Source organism: Carlito syrichta, unplaced genomic scaffold (genome assembly GCF_000164805.1).
Source record: "Carlito syrichta isolate Samal-C Ts95f unplaced genomic scaffold, Tarsius_syrichta-2.0.1 Scaffold238709, whole genome shotgun sequence".
NCBI lineage: Eukaryota > Metazoa > Chordata > Mammalia > Primates > Tarsiidae > Carlito > Carlito syrichta.
The window spans coordinates 53,566-67,808 of record NW_007182805.1 but is presented as its reverse complement, the minus strand read 5'-3'; the positions used below and the strand labels follow the sequence as shown (position 1 = coordinate 67,808).

General features: G+C 36.9%; 1 pseudogene; it reads left to right on the top strand.

Annotated features, from left to right (window-relative positions):
* Positions 1-10,051: 10,051 nt before the first annotated feature.
* Positions 10,052-10,843, top strand: LOC103253577 (annotated as a pseudogene).
* Positions 10,844-14,243: the final 3,400 nt, after the last annotated feature.

Sequence of the window (14,243 nt, the reverse complement as noted above, 5' to 3'; positions counted from 1 at the left end):
AAAAAAAAAAAAAAAAGAAAAGAAATACCTACAACCAACTGATCTTTGACAAAGCAGGACAAAAACATAGTGGGGAAGGAAATCTTATTCAATAAATGGTGCTGGGAAAGTTGGATAACCATATGCAAAAGAATGAAACTTGATCCCTATCTCTCACCATATACAAAAAGTAACTCAAGATGTATTAAAGATTTAAACATAAGACCCCAAACCATAGAAATCATAGAAGAAAACCTAGGAAAAAAATTTTTGGACATTGGCCTAGGAAGAAAATAAGTTATGGCTAAGACCCCAAAAGCAAATGTAACAAAACAAAGAAATAAACCAATAGGACTTAATTAAACTAAAAAGCTTCTGCACAGCAAAAGAAACAATAAACAGAGTAAATAGGCAATTTAGAGAATGGGAGAAAATATTCACAGAACTCAGACAAATCAGCAATAAAGAAAACAAATAACCTCATTAAAAAGTGAATAAACAACATAAACAGACACCTCTTAAAAGAAGATATACAAATGGACAAAAAAAAAGAAAACGTTCAACATCACTAATCATCAGGGAAATGCAGATTAAAACCACAATGAGATACTACCTTATACCAGTCGGAATGGCCATTATTAAAAAACCAAAAACCAATAACTGTTGACACATTCACTGAAAAGGGAATGCTTATACACTGTTGGTGGGAATGTATAGTAATACAACCTCTATGGAAATCATTAAGAAGTTTTCTCAAAGAACTAAAAGTAGATTTACCATTTGATCTAGCAATCCCACTACTTGCTATCTACTCTAAAGAAGAGAGATCATTATACAAAAAGACATCTGCATCCTCATGTTTATTACAGCACAGTCACAATTGCAAAGATATAAAATCAACCTAAATGTCCATCAGCTTATCAGTGAATAAAGAAAATATAGTATATATGTATACGCCATGAAATACTATTCAGCCATAAAAAACAATGAACTAATATTTTTTACAGCAATTTGGTTGTCTTGGAGACCATTATAGATAGTAAATATAAAGTAATGCAGGAATGGAAAACCAAATACCACATGTTCTCACTTATAAGTGGGAGCTAAGCTATGGGTCTGCAGAGAGATACAGAATGGTATCTTGGACATTGGAGGCTCAGAAGGGGGAGGGTGGAAAACAGGTGAGAGATGAAAAATCACCTATTGGGTACAATGTGCCCTAGTTGGGATGACATACACTTAAAACCCAGACTTCTTCATCACTAGACAATACATCCATGTAACCAAAAACCATTTGTACCCCTAAAGCTACTGAATTTCTTTATTTTTTTTTTTGTTTTTCGTTTCTGTTATTTTAATGTTTTTTTAAAAATTGTTTTTTAGATTTTCTGTTTACGTGTAGGCATTTTTGAGGGAGAGTACACCAACAAAGAGTTTATTAAGAAGACAAAAAAGCTCCTACAGCAGGAAGGGACCCGAAAAAGGGTTGCCCTCTGCTGAAATTTTAAAAAGTGAACTTTCTTAACCTGATAAAAAGCAGCTAAAAAAACATTAAACATCTAACATCATACTTAATGATGCAAGAGTGAATACTTCCTCCTAATACCAGGATCAAGGAAGCTATCTCTTACCATTTATATTCAACATTTTACTGGAAATTATAGCCAGTGTAATATGCCAAGAAAGGACACTGAAAGCATACAGATTTACCTTATTTATTTCCTTATTTTATTTAATATGGCTATATTTATTGAAATATAATTTTATATCTGTTGAACTTAACAATAAAAATGTTGGCTTGTCTTTTTTTTTCAAGTTGGAACCTCACTCTGTCACCCAGACTGGAGTGCGGTGGCATGCTCATGACCATCACAGCCTCAGCCTACTGGGCTCAGGAGATCCTTCTGCCTCAGCCTTCCAAGTAGCTGGGACTACAGGCACATACCACCATACCCAGCTAATTATTTGATTTTTATTGTAGAAACAAGGTCTTGCCAAGTTGCCTCTCACCTCTGCCTCCCAAAGTGCTGGGATCACAAGCGTGAGCCATCACGCCTGGTTTGGATTGGATTTTTAATTGGACAAAATAATACAACATGAAGCAGAAAAGTTTCATAAACAAACAACATCTAAAGATGATGAAATGGGAATCAGCTTCCCCTTCTCTTTCCTGTTTCCTCTTTCTAAATGCTAGTGTGAAATAGTAGAGTTCTATAAAACTTTCAGAAACTAGAACATAGAAAAAAGAGGGAAAGCTAATTCTTTTTATGAGGCAAGGCTAACTTTGCCACAGTATATAAACAAGTATAGTAGAGAAAACAAACCAATTTCATTTTTAAAAAGACATGAATCCTAAATATTAGCTAACCAACTCCAACACTGTATTTAAAAATAAAACAACATGACCAAATGGACTTAGCAATGCAAACAAATTCTTTTTTTTTTGAGCCAGGATCTTGCTTTGTTGCTCAGGCTGGAGTGCAGTAACACAATCATGACTCACCACAGACTTGACTTCCCAGACTTAGGCTTTCCTTGTGCCTTGGCCTCCTGAGGACATGGGACTATAGGCACATGCCACTCTGCTCACTAATTTTATTTTTTTAAGTAGAGACATGGCCTCACTCACTATGTTGCCTAGGTTGGTGTCAAACTCTTGGGTTCAGATGGTCCTCCCACCTCAGCCTCCTGAAGCACTGGAATTGCAGGCATAAGCCACCACGCCTGACCAAGAAATTTACTACTGAAGTTAATCATGCTAATGGACTATGGTAGATCTTTTGATTAGTTCTCTCAAATTGCATATATTTGGAAAGGTTAGAGAGTTGACAAATACTTCTCCCAGACTCCTTTACAGCTTGCCTTTTAGATATAGATCAGTTTCCATCAATTGTATACACCCACTAAGAGTTAAAAGGTGAAAATGTGACAGATATTATTTAGTTATAGGTCTGGTCTATTGCTGCTAGAAAGCAAAATTTATAAATGTGCAATTTTCTGCCATAGCATTCCAGTGTCTAGACCTTGTGAGGAACTTTGCCATAAGAGACTGTTGCAGCTGAACTCCTTAAAGTATAAATGCAGTGGCAGCCTCAGTGGTAGTTGTCCCCTAGCATAGCACTTCAGACTTATTCTGGTAGTCATTCTGGGGTGTTCAGTCAAGAATCTCCTCCTTCAACCCTTCAAAGATTTTGTAACAGGCAAAACTATGATTGACAGAGTATTTAGTATAAAAAAAGGGTGATAATATGTAGCAAAATGACTCAAATAGCATGTGTTTAGTGATCTGGCAGTACATGGAAAAGGAACAATTGTATGCTGGAAAGCTGATTATCTTTGTATGCTATAGCAAACAAAGTAAGTACTTTACAAAATTTTTGTTTCTGATATCACGGAAGTACAATCATGAGCTGAAAGAACCTGGAGCCCTAGATAAAGGAGTTAGAAAATATCATAATGTAAAGTGTATTGGCTATTCCTTGCTGTTTGTAGCAATACTTTACAAGAAAGCAATGAGTTCAGACAAGATTTGACCAATTTTTAAGCAAATATGAAAGAAATTCAGTTCTGTTGAAGGAGAGTCTCTCTGCCTGTGAACTAAAATCTAAATTGACTCATATCCATAATGGCTAAAAACAAACAATCAAACAAAAAACCACAAGTGCTTACATTCTCCCAATCAAGAGAGTATAAGGACCCAGAATTTTCTCAAACTTCTTTATTAAGACTTGTCTTCCGGCTGAGTGTGGCGACTCATGCCTATAATTACAGCACCCTTGAAGGCCAAGGTGGAAGGATTGCTTGAACCCAGGAGTTTGAGTTCAGCCTAGGCAACATAGTGAGACACTATTTCTAAAAAAAATAAAACATAAAAAATCCAGCTGTGGTGATGTAAAACTGTTGTCCCAGCTACTCAGGAGGCTGAGGTGGAAAGAGCATATGAGCCCAGGAGGCTGAGTGTGCCGTGATCATGCCACTGCACTCCACCTTGGCTCACAGCATGAGACACTGACTCAAAAACAACAACAACAACAAAACTTCTCGTCCAGAAAAAATTGGGGCCATTATTTCTTCAAACATTTTTTTCTGTTCCTTTTTCTGTCTCCTCTTCTTTTGGAACTGTAATTGAGTGTTATTCATGTATATGAGAATGCACAATTGAAATTATCCAGTTTAAAGAGCAGAAGAAAAAAATAAACAGAATTCACAGAACTGTGGTACAGCATTAAGATGATCAACTTATGCATAATAGGAATTCCAGAAGAAGAAGTTTGAAAGGGAAGAGAGAATATTTGAATAAATAATAGCTGAAAACGTCTCAAATTTTATCAAAAAACATTAATCTGCATATCTAAGTAGCTAAATTAACTCCACATATAGACACATCATAATCAAAGAGAGAATGTTGAAAACAGTTAAAGAGATGCTACATGTCCTGTAAAGATAGTTTCAATAAGATTCACAGCCGGTTTGTCATAAAAAGTGGACATGAGAAAGCATAGAATGACAGACAGTCAAAGTGCTAAAAGAAAAAGACTGTCAAACAAGTATTCTCTGTCCTGCAAAACCACCCTTCAAAACCATTCTTCAAAACTGAAGGAGAGCTTATCTCATTCCAAGATAAACAAAAATTGAGAGAATTCATTACTAGCAGAACTACACACAAGACATATTAAAGGGAGTCATTCAGACTGAAAACTACACTGTGATACAATTTCTCCCTTGCCAGATTGACCAAACTTCACAAAATTTTCAACAACCTGTGTTGGTGAAGTTCTCAGGAAACAAGAGCTCTTATACATTGTTGATGAAGTACAAGATTGTATCTTCTCTATAGAGGATAATACGGAAGTATCTAACAAGTTACATAAACCTTTATCCTTTGACCAGCAATCTCAAGTCTAAGAATTTGCCATGAAGACACATCCATAACAATATTAAAATATATATGCACAAGATTATTTGTTTCTCCCTTATTTGTAATTACAGTACACTGAAACCAATCTAAATACTTGTTAGATCAAAATCCCAGCGGGATCTAGTCTGTGATCTGGTGCTATGTAAAAGATGCAAAGAATTATACAGAAGTTAGATTGAAAAATATAGTTTATTTAGAAAGTAAATGAGAGAGAGAGATAGAGAAGGAGGACGGAGGGAGGAAAAGTAGATCAATTAGACAATTAGACCAGGTGCAGTGACTCACACCTGTAATCCCACCACTCTGGGAAGTCAAAGTTTGGAGGAGCTCTTGAGGGCAGGAGCTCAACCCAGCCTAGGCAACATAGCAAGACTCTGTCTCTATTAAAAAAAAATGAAAAATACAAAAATTTGCTGGGTGTGGTAGCATATACCTGTAGTCCTTGCTACTTGAGAGGCTGAGGTGGAAGGAACATTTGAGCCCAGAAGGTTGTGGCTGAAGTAAGCCATGATCATGCCACTGCAGACTTAGCAGCAAGAGAAAGAAAGAAAGGACGAAAGAGAAAGAAAGAAAGAAAGAAAGAAAGAGAGAGAGAGAGGGAGGGAGATGAATAACCTTACAATGGGCTCTAGGTGTTCAAGTGAAAAGATGAGTCACATATCTCACACTTTTAATCAAAAGCTACAAATGATTAAGCTTAATGAAGTAGGCATGTCAAAAGCTGAGGCAGGCCATAAGCTAGGACTTTTGTGTCAAGTTATAAATGCAAAGAAAAAGTTATCGGAGGAAATTAAAAGTGCTTCTCCAGTGAAAACGCGAATGATAAGAAATGGACACAACCTTATTGCTAATATAGAGAAAGTTTAGTGCTCTGGAAAGAAGATCAAATCATTCACTAAATTCCCTTAAACCAAAGCATAATCTAGAGCAAGGCCCTAACTCTCTTTAGTTCTGTGAAAGCTGAGAGAAAAGATAAAGCTACAGAAGAAAAGTTTGAATCTTGCAGAGGTTGGTTCATGAAGTTTAAGGGAAGAAGTCTCCATAACATAAACGTGTAAGGTGGGATGGGTGCAGTGGCTCATGCTTATAATCCCAGCACTTTGAGAGGCCGAAGTAGAAGGATCACTGAAGCCAAGCATTTGATACCAGCCTGGGGAACATAATGAGATCCTGTCTAAAAAGAAAGTAAATTTAAATTTTGAATAGTGCAATGTGACGTCAGTGCTGATGCAGAAGCTGCAAGTTTAATCCAGAAGATCTAGCTAAGATTATTGATAAAGGTAGCTAAATCAACAGCATATTTTCAATGTGGGCCTTCTATTGAATGAAGATGCCATCTAGGACTTTCATAGCTATAGAGGAGAAGGCAAAGTCTGGCTTCAAAGCTTCAAAAGACAAGCAGAACCTCTTGTTTTGGGCTAATGCAGCTGGTGACTTTAAGTTGAAGCCATTGCTGTTTGACCATTCTGAAAATCCTATGATCCTTAAGAATTATCTTAAATCTACTCTACTTATGTTCTATAAATGGAACAACAAAGCTTAGATGACAGAATATGTCTTTATAACATGATTTATTGAATATTTTAAGCCCAATGTTGAGACCTACTGCTCAGAAAAAATACTTTTTTTCAAACTATTCCTGTTCATTGACAATGCACCTGGTCACCCAAGAGCTCTGATGGAGGTGTACTAGGAAATGAATATTATTTTCTTGTATGCTAACACAATATCCATTCTGCAGCCCATGGGTCAAGGAGTAATATCCACTTTCAAGTCATATTATTTAAAAAATACATTGTATAAGGCTACAGCTGCCATAGATAATAATTCCTCTGATGGATCTGGGCAAAGTACATTGAAAACCTTCTGGAAAGAATTTATCATTCTAGATGCTATTAAGCTATTAAGAACATTCGTGATTCATGGGAGGAGATCAAAATATCAATATTAGCAGGAGTTTGAATCAAGTTGATTTCAACTCTAATGGATGACTTTGAGGGGTTCATTCAAGACTTCAGTGGAGGAAGTAATTGTAGATGTGGTGAGAATAGCAAGAGAACTAGAATTAAAAATGGAGCTTGAAGATGTGACTAAATTGCTGCAACTTCGTGATAAACCTTGAATGCATGAGAGTTGTTTCTTATCGTTGAACAAAGTGGTTTCTTGAGATGGCATTTACTCTTGGTGAAGATACTGTGAATATGGTTGAAATGACAACAAAGGACTTAGAATATTCCATAACTTTAGTTTAGCAATGGTAGGTTTTGAGAGGATTGACTCCAATTTTGCAAGAAGTTCTGCTGTGGGTAAAATGCTTTCACCAACATCCTATGCTGCAGAGAAATCTTTCATGAAAGGAAGAATCAGTCGATGTAGCAAACTTCCCCAAGGTAGGGGAGGCGGGTCAAAGCTTAGGAAAACAAGGCGACCAGAGCTCAAGGAGCAATATGGTCAGACCAGAGCTTAGCAAAGCAATGACAAATGGCTGCTTGAGGTTGAATGCTTTTAAACCTTTTCTTTGATGGGAGGAAGTCATTAAGGTGATTGGGTAGTAATCTTTGTCACATCATCATGAAGGGACAGGCAAGCATAGGTACTGATGTCAAGTGGTGGTTGGCAAGTGGATGGGTGGGTTAGTCACATGATTGTTGCCATTTGATGGGGTCTATCTGTGTCCTGAAAGTCTCAAAGTGTTGATTAGGTTAGCTTGTTTCTTATGGGTGGAGTCAAATACTTGGAATAGAAAATTTAATTAGTATAAAACAAGCTGGGGAGGGGTTATAAAATAATTATCAATAACTACCGCTGAGAAATCAGTTCTATTCTTGGCTAGTGATTAGAGGGGAAATTAAAATGAACTGCTAGAAAAACATGACAGAATTAGGCAATGTTAAAATGGCACCTCTTTGGGTATATTGACTCCATGTTATGTCCTTTCAATACTCATACATAGGAAATTAGTTGAACAAATTATGGTACATTTATACAATAGAGCATGCAACTGTAAAAGAGAATAAATAAGATCTATATGAACCAAATGGAGAAGTTTCCAGGATATACTGTAAAGTGAAAAAAATAGCAAGAAGATCAAATATACTCTGTTTTGTGTAAGAATGAAGGGTAAATAAGACTATATCTATATCTATATCTATATCTATATATTTTTTTACGAAAAAGAGGAGAGAAGTATAGAAAGAGCAAACTAATAAATAATATAATTGATTACTTATGACTGGTGGGAGAAAAAAAGGTGGATGAGTTGGATAGGGTATGGTAGACAGCCTCCATGATGACCCCCAATCATGTCCACTTCCTGGTATTCGTGCTCTTTTGTAGTCTCTTCCTACTATGAATCAGGGCTGGTATGTGCAACCAATAGAATATAATGGGGGTAACAACATGTGCCACTTCCAAGACTAGGTCATAAAAGGCCTTGAAACTTCTCTTCTTGTCTCTTGGGTTTGCTTTCATCTTTTGCTGTGGGGATGCCAGCTACCATGCTGTAAATACATTCAAGCTGCCCCAGGGAAAGGCCTATGTAGAGTTAACAACAACCAGCACCAAGCTGCCTGCTACACGAGTCAGCTACCTTAGAAGGAGATCCTCCAGCCCCATTCAAGTCTTCAGATGACTGTAGCCCTAACCAATATTTGACTACAACTTCATAAGAAACCTTGCCGGGCTCAGTGGCTCAGCCTGTAATCCTGCGCCTTTGGGAGACTGAGGTGAGTGGATTGCCTGAGCCCGCGGGTTCGAGACCCACCTGGGCAGCAAGACCTCATCTCTACAATAAATAAAAAAATCAGCCGGACATGGTAGCGTGTGCCTGTAATTCCGGCTACTTGGAAGGCTGAGGCAGAAGGATCGCCGGAGCCCAGCAGGTTGAGGCTGCGGTGGCCAGGAGCGGCCACTGCACTCCAGTCTGGGCTACAGAGTGAGACTCCAACTCAAAAAAAATAAAGAAAAGAAACCTCAAGCCAGAACTATTCATCCAAGCTATTCCTGAATTCTTGATCCACTGAAAATATGAGGTACAATAAATGATTGTGTTAAGCCACTGGGTTTGGGGGCAGCAATAGATAACTAAGAGAGTAACACGTCTGTCAGTATACCTCTTAATGCAGTTTCGACCTTTGGAATTATGTTAATATTTTATATATTCAAGAGATAAAAGCAAATCAAGAAAGATGGGGGAAACCCCAAAGTTCAATACAAGAAAAAAATGAACTAACTATATTTCAAATGAATAGCATAACCATTCTGAAGGGGAATAAAACAAACTAATCCAGGTCACTTTTTTTCTTTAAGAGACAGAGTCTTACTATGCCACCAGGCTGGAATACAGTGGCACAGTCAAAACTCACTGCAGCCTCCCTCCATCTCCCAGGCTCCAGGGATTCTCCCATCTCAGGCTTCTGAGTAAGTGGACTACAGGTGCGTACCATCTTGCCTACTTAATTTTTAAATATTTTTTGTAGAGACAGGCTTTCACTATGTTTCAAACTCCTGGCCTCTAGCAATCTTCCCAACTCAGGCTCCAAAAGTATTAGGATTATAGGCGTGAGCTACCACGCCTGGCCCTCTAGGTAACTTTTGAACCCAGCTCTTTGACTGTATGACTTCACCCCAAAACAAATAGAACTCTAAGCAAATTTTAGCTTCTTTTTAGCGGGTTTGTCTTTCTACTGTTATGGGTATAGTAATTCTTAAACTATTTTACATGTGTTGTAGAACTGAGTAAATACATTGATGCTGTGATGCTTTTGGTAGTCAGGGTTCTAACTGTGGGAACATATGTGTGTATACATTTGGTTGAACCATATGAAATTGCCATTTCCTCCAGCTCTGTTCCAATAAGGGTCAAAAAACGATGATGCTCCAGTAGCAATAACAATAGCAGAGTCAGGAGCTGGGACTGCAAAATAAAAACTGAGTCTAAAACTTGATATGGAAGAGTAAGAAAGGGCTCAAAAAATGGTGTGGATGTGTCAGAAAAACACCAAGCCAAATTGAGGGGCCCCTACCAGCCAAATCAGAAACAACTTGAACATCAAAATTAATAAAGGATGGTGGCCTTGTCCCTTTCTTTCTTCTGTTGTGCTGATGCCACCCAGCTCTCAGCCTTTTCTGGCTGTCTCCCTGAGACCCAGCATCATGCCTTCAATTAAGTTGTAGAGTTCTGATGGAGGGATATTTGCAGTCGATGTGGAAATTGTCAAACAATCTGTAATCATTAAGATCATGTGGGAAGATGTAGGAATGGATGATGAAGGAGATGATGACGCAGTTCCTCCACCAAAGGTTAATGCAGCAATGTTTTTAAAAGCTCATTCAGTGATGCACCCTCCACAAGGATGATCTTCTTCCTCCTGAGGATGATGAGAACAAAGAAAAGCAACAATATCCCTCTTTGGGACCGAGAATTTCTGAAAGTTGATGAAGAAACAGTTTTTTTGTTCTTGTTTGTTTGTTTTGAGTTGGAGTCTCACTCCAGGCTGGAGTGTAGTGGCACACTCACGGCCACCCCAGTGTTGACTTGCTGGGCTCTGGCGATCCTTCCACCTCAGCCTTCCAAGTAGCCGGAACTACAGGTGCACGCTACCACACCTGGCTAATTTTTTTTATTGTAGAGATGAGGTCTTGCCAAGTTGCCCGGACTGGTCTTGAACCCGTGGGTTCAGGCAATCCACTCACCTCACCCCCCAAAGTGCTGGGAGTACGGACTGAGCCACTGAGCCCAGTCAAGGAACAGTTTTTAAACTTATTCTGGTTGCAAAGCACTTTGACATCAAAAGGTTGCTTGATGTTACATGCAAGATTGTCGCCAATATGATCAAGAGGAAGATTCCCTAGGATAGTCTCAAGACCTTCAATATCAAGCACAACTTTGCTGAGGAGGAAGAAGCCCAGGTATGCAAAGAGAACCAGTGGTGTGAAAAGAGGTGAAATGTACTTGAAACTGTAGTACTGTAAGGATTATTCCATCTACTAGTTACACTCCTCTGTTTATAATTGTTAATATTAGACAAACAGTAGACAAATGCAGCAGCAAATAAGTTGTATTAGAAGAATACTGTCCTCATTGTATGTCTAGTTTGAGCACAGATTCCCGACCTTTAGCTGAGTTTCCTCTAGTGTGATAGAAAGTTTTTTTCCTTTGACCTGAATAAAACTGAACTGTGGGTTCTCTGTAGAAAGTGACTTTTTGGGCTTTCTCTCTTTTTTGTAAAGAAATGTCTACCTAGTTTATTGTGTGATCTTTTAAAAATTGGCATCATACAGGAAAAGGGAAACACTTCTACACTGTTGGAGGGAGTGTAAACTAGTACAACATCTGTGGATACAGTGTGGTGATTCCTAAAAGGTCTAAAAATCGACCTTCCATACAACCCCGCAATCCCCACTTCTGGGAATGTACTCAGAGGAACTCAAATCACTTTATAAAAAAGATACTTGCATATGCATGTTTATTGCAGCATTATTCACAATAGAAAAACATGGAACCAACTATACTGCCTATTGAAAGAGGACTGGATTAAAAAAATGTGGTACACATACACAATGGAATATTATGCAGCCATAAAGAAGGACAAAATCATGAACTTCACAGCAACTTGGATGGACTTAGAGTCTATAATAATGCGTGTATCACAGAAACAAAGAACTGAATACCACATGTTCTCACTTATAAGTGGACCTGAACAATTATCATAATACTATAAGAAAGGGATTGGCAGTAGTGGGAAACTGCTGGGGGTTATGCATTTTTTTACCAAATACTACATAAGTGTCAGTTTGCCCCAATATCTGTAACTAATTTGTAGGACATAATTGGAACTATATAAATATCTTGTTCCTTTCACATTGTCACTGATTAGTACTAGTTTCCACTAACACTAGATGATTCTTGCCTGAATCATTTATTACTATAATGATTGCAAGTGATTTTTCTAACACTATTATTTCTCCTACATTTATTAGTTATCATTCACTTGCAGAGAAGTGCTCATCAGTAAGGGTACCTGATCTCAAACCAGGTGAAGTGGGGACCAAAGTGAGGTCCAAACTTTACCTACACAATGACTATTTGTATACCTAACCCTGAATTATACCCCACATCTGTAAAAGAAAGAAAAATTGGCATTGTAAATAAAACAACTTGCAAAATGTTTTCTGAAGTAGAATTTACAAAATATTTTTATCCATGAGTTGGAAACTGCAAAAAGGCTACTTGAAGTAAATGACCTGAGGGGTTTTTAAGACGTCTTCCAGCCTCCTCGAGTCAAGGAGTACCACTGGTATTGATTAGTCTGTATCCAGCAGGGATCTCCTAATTGCATTGAGGACTTGTTTTTAATTTTAAACCTTTTAACATTGAATATATTGCCTAGAGATTCAATTACTACCCAGTTTATGGCTTTTTGGGAGAAATTTAACTGGACAGTTTGTTAGCTTTTCAATTAAAAAAGACACTTAACCCATATGGTGTGTCATCTTTTTGTAATCAGTGTTACCATGTGAGGAAAACTATTCACACTACTTGCGTGTAAAAACTAATTTAAGCTTTAACATTAAAATATGTGGCAAACTCCAGAAAACATCCATCATGAATACAAGATACTTTCAACAAAAAAGTAAGTTATATAAAAAAAGAATAAAGACAGCAATGGATTATAGCCTATATAAATATAATGAGTCCACTCAAATAATAGCAATGTTTTCATTATTAATAACAATTAACCAAATATTATAATTGTTGTTGTTATTATGATGATGATAACTGGTAGATAAATGGGAGAGAAGGGAGGCCCTTTCTTGCAGGTGAATGATAACTAATAAATGTAGGAGAAATAATAGTGTTAGAAAAATCATTTTTGTAATCATTGTATTAATAACTGATTCAGGCAAGAATCATCTAGTGTTAGTGGAATCTAACACTAACACTAGATGATTCTTGGAAACTAACACTATTCAGTGTAAATGTGAAGAGAAGCAAGATATTTATATAGTTCCAACTATGTCCTACAAATAAGTCACAGATAATGGGGCAAACTGACACGTAGTATTTGGTCAAAAATGCATAACCTGAATCTAATTGTGAGGAAATATCACACAAACCCAAATTGAGGGCTCTTCTGCAAAACAACTGGCCTTTCACCCATATTTTGTACCAAGAAAAAAAAAATTTTTTTTAAACTGGCCTATCTAAATTTTTAAAATATCAATATCGTGAAAGACAGATAAAGGTTAAAAATGATTCCCGATTAAAGGAGATCAAAGAGACAAAAATGCAAGGAGTAAACATAGCTTGGCTCATGGATTAAGGAAAAAGTGCCGTAAATGACATTACTGAGAAAACTGGCAAAAATTGAACGTAAACTGTACATTAGATAATATTAACTATCAATGTAAAATGTCCTAAATTTGATAATTGTATAGGGACCGTATAAGCAGAAATTTTCTTGTTCTTAGGAAATACATATGGAAATATTTAGAAACATTATATCTATAATTCTCACTCTCAAGTGACTTGGAAAATTATATACATGTACATACAGGTACACACAAATATACACATATATCTTACATATGTATTGTGTATATATGGATGTGTATGTAGGTAGAGAAGATGATAAACATTTACAATTAGTGCATTTGGGTGAAGGGCATACAAATGTTGTACCATTCTTATTACTTTTTTAAAGTTTGAATTTACTTAAAAAGTTAGAGTTTTTAAAAAGATACCAGTTACCTTTAGTCATCCAATTCCCTGTATGCGTGTGTTTTTACCAACATCTCTATATTAAATGAACAGATGATTTGATGATAAGTAATGAGAAATAACTATTGGAAGATAGGAAAAAAAGAAGTAGGAATTGAAGAGTTGCTGAGTTCAGAACAAGTCCAGTTGGAAATAAGATTTCTGAATGGTTGCATCACCAAAGCAGAATTTATAAAAGGTGATTCTTAAGCAGCGGATTATGTTGCAAACAAGTTACTAGATTAAGATATGGGAGCGTATCTAAAGTGGTGTTTTTTTCTCCCCCAATAATTCAAGAATGAGGTAGAAAATACATTAGATAAGTCAATACTATCTATGAAATAGAAGAGGAATTGGCAAATTGTGTGAGGGATACATCATGGCAAAAATAAAACTAGGGAATCAAAGAGTACTTTAAGGTTTCAAGCAGAGTTAACTAATAGTAACTGCACACCATGGTAGAAAAATGCAATGGGATAGTAGTTTTAAGTGATGACATTTTAAAAAACGACTTTTAGGAAATTCAATCAGAGTCATTTTTATACTTCGACTTTTCTATGGTCAAATTTTTCACTGAACTTTTGC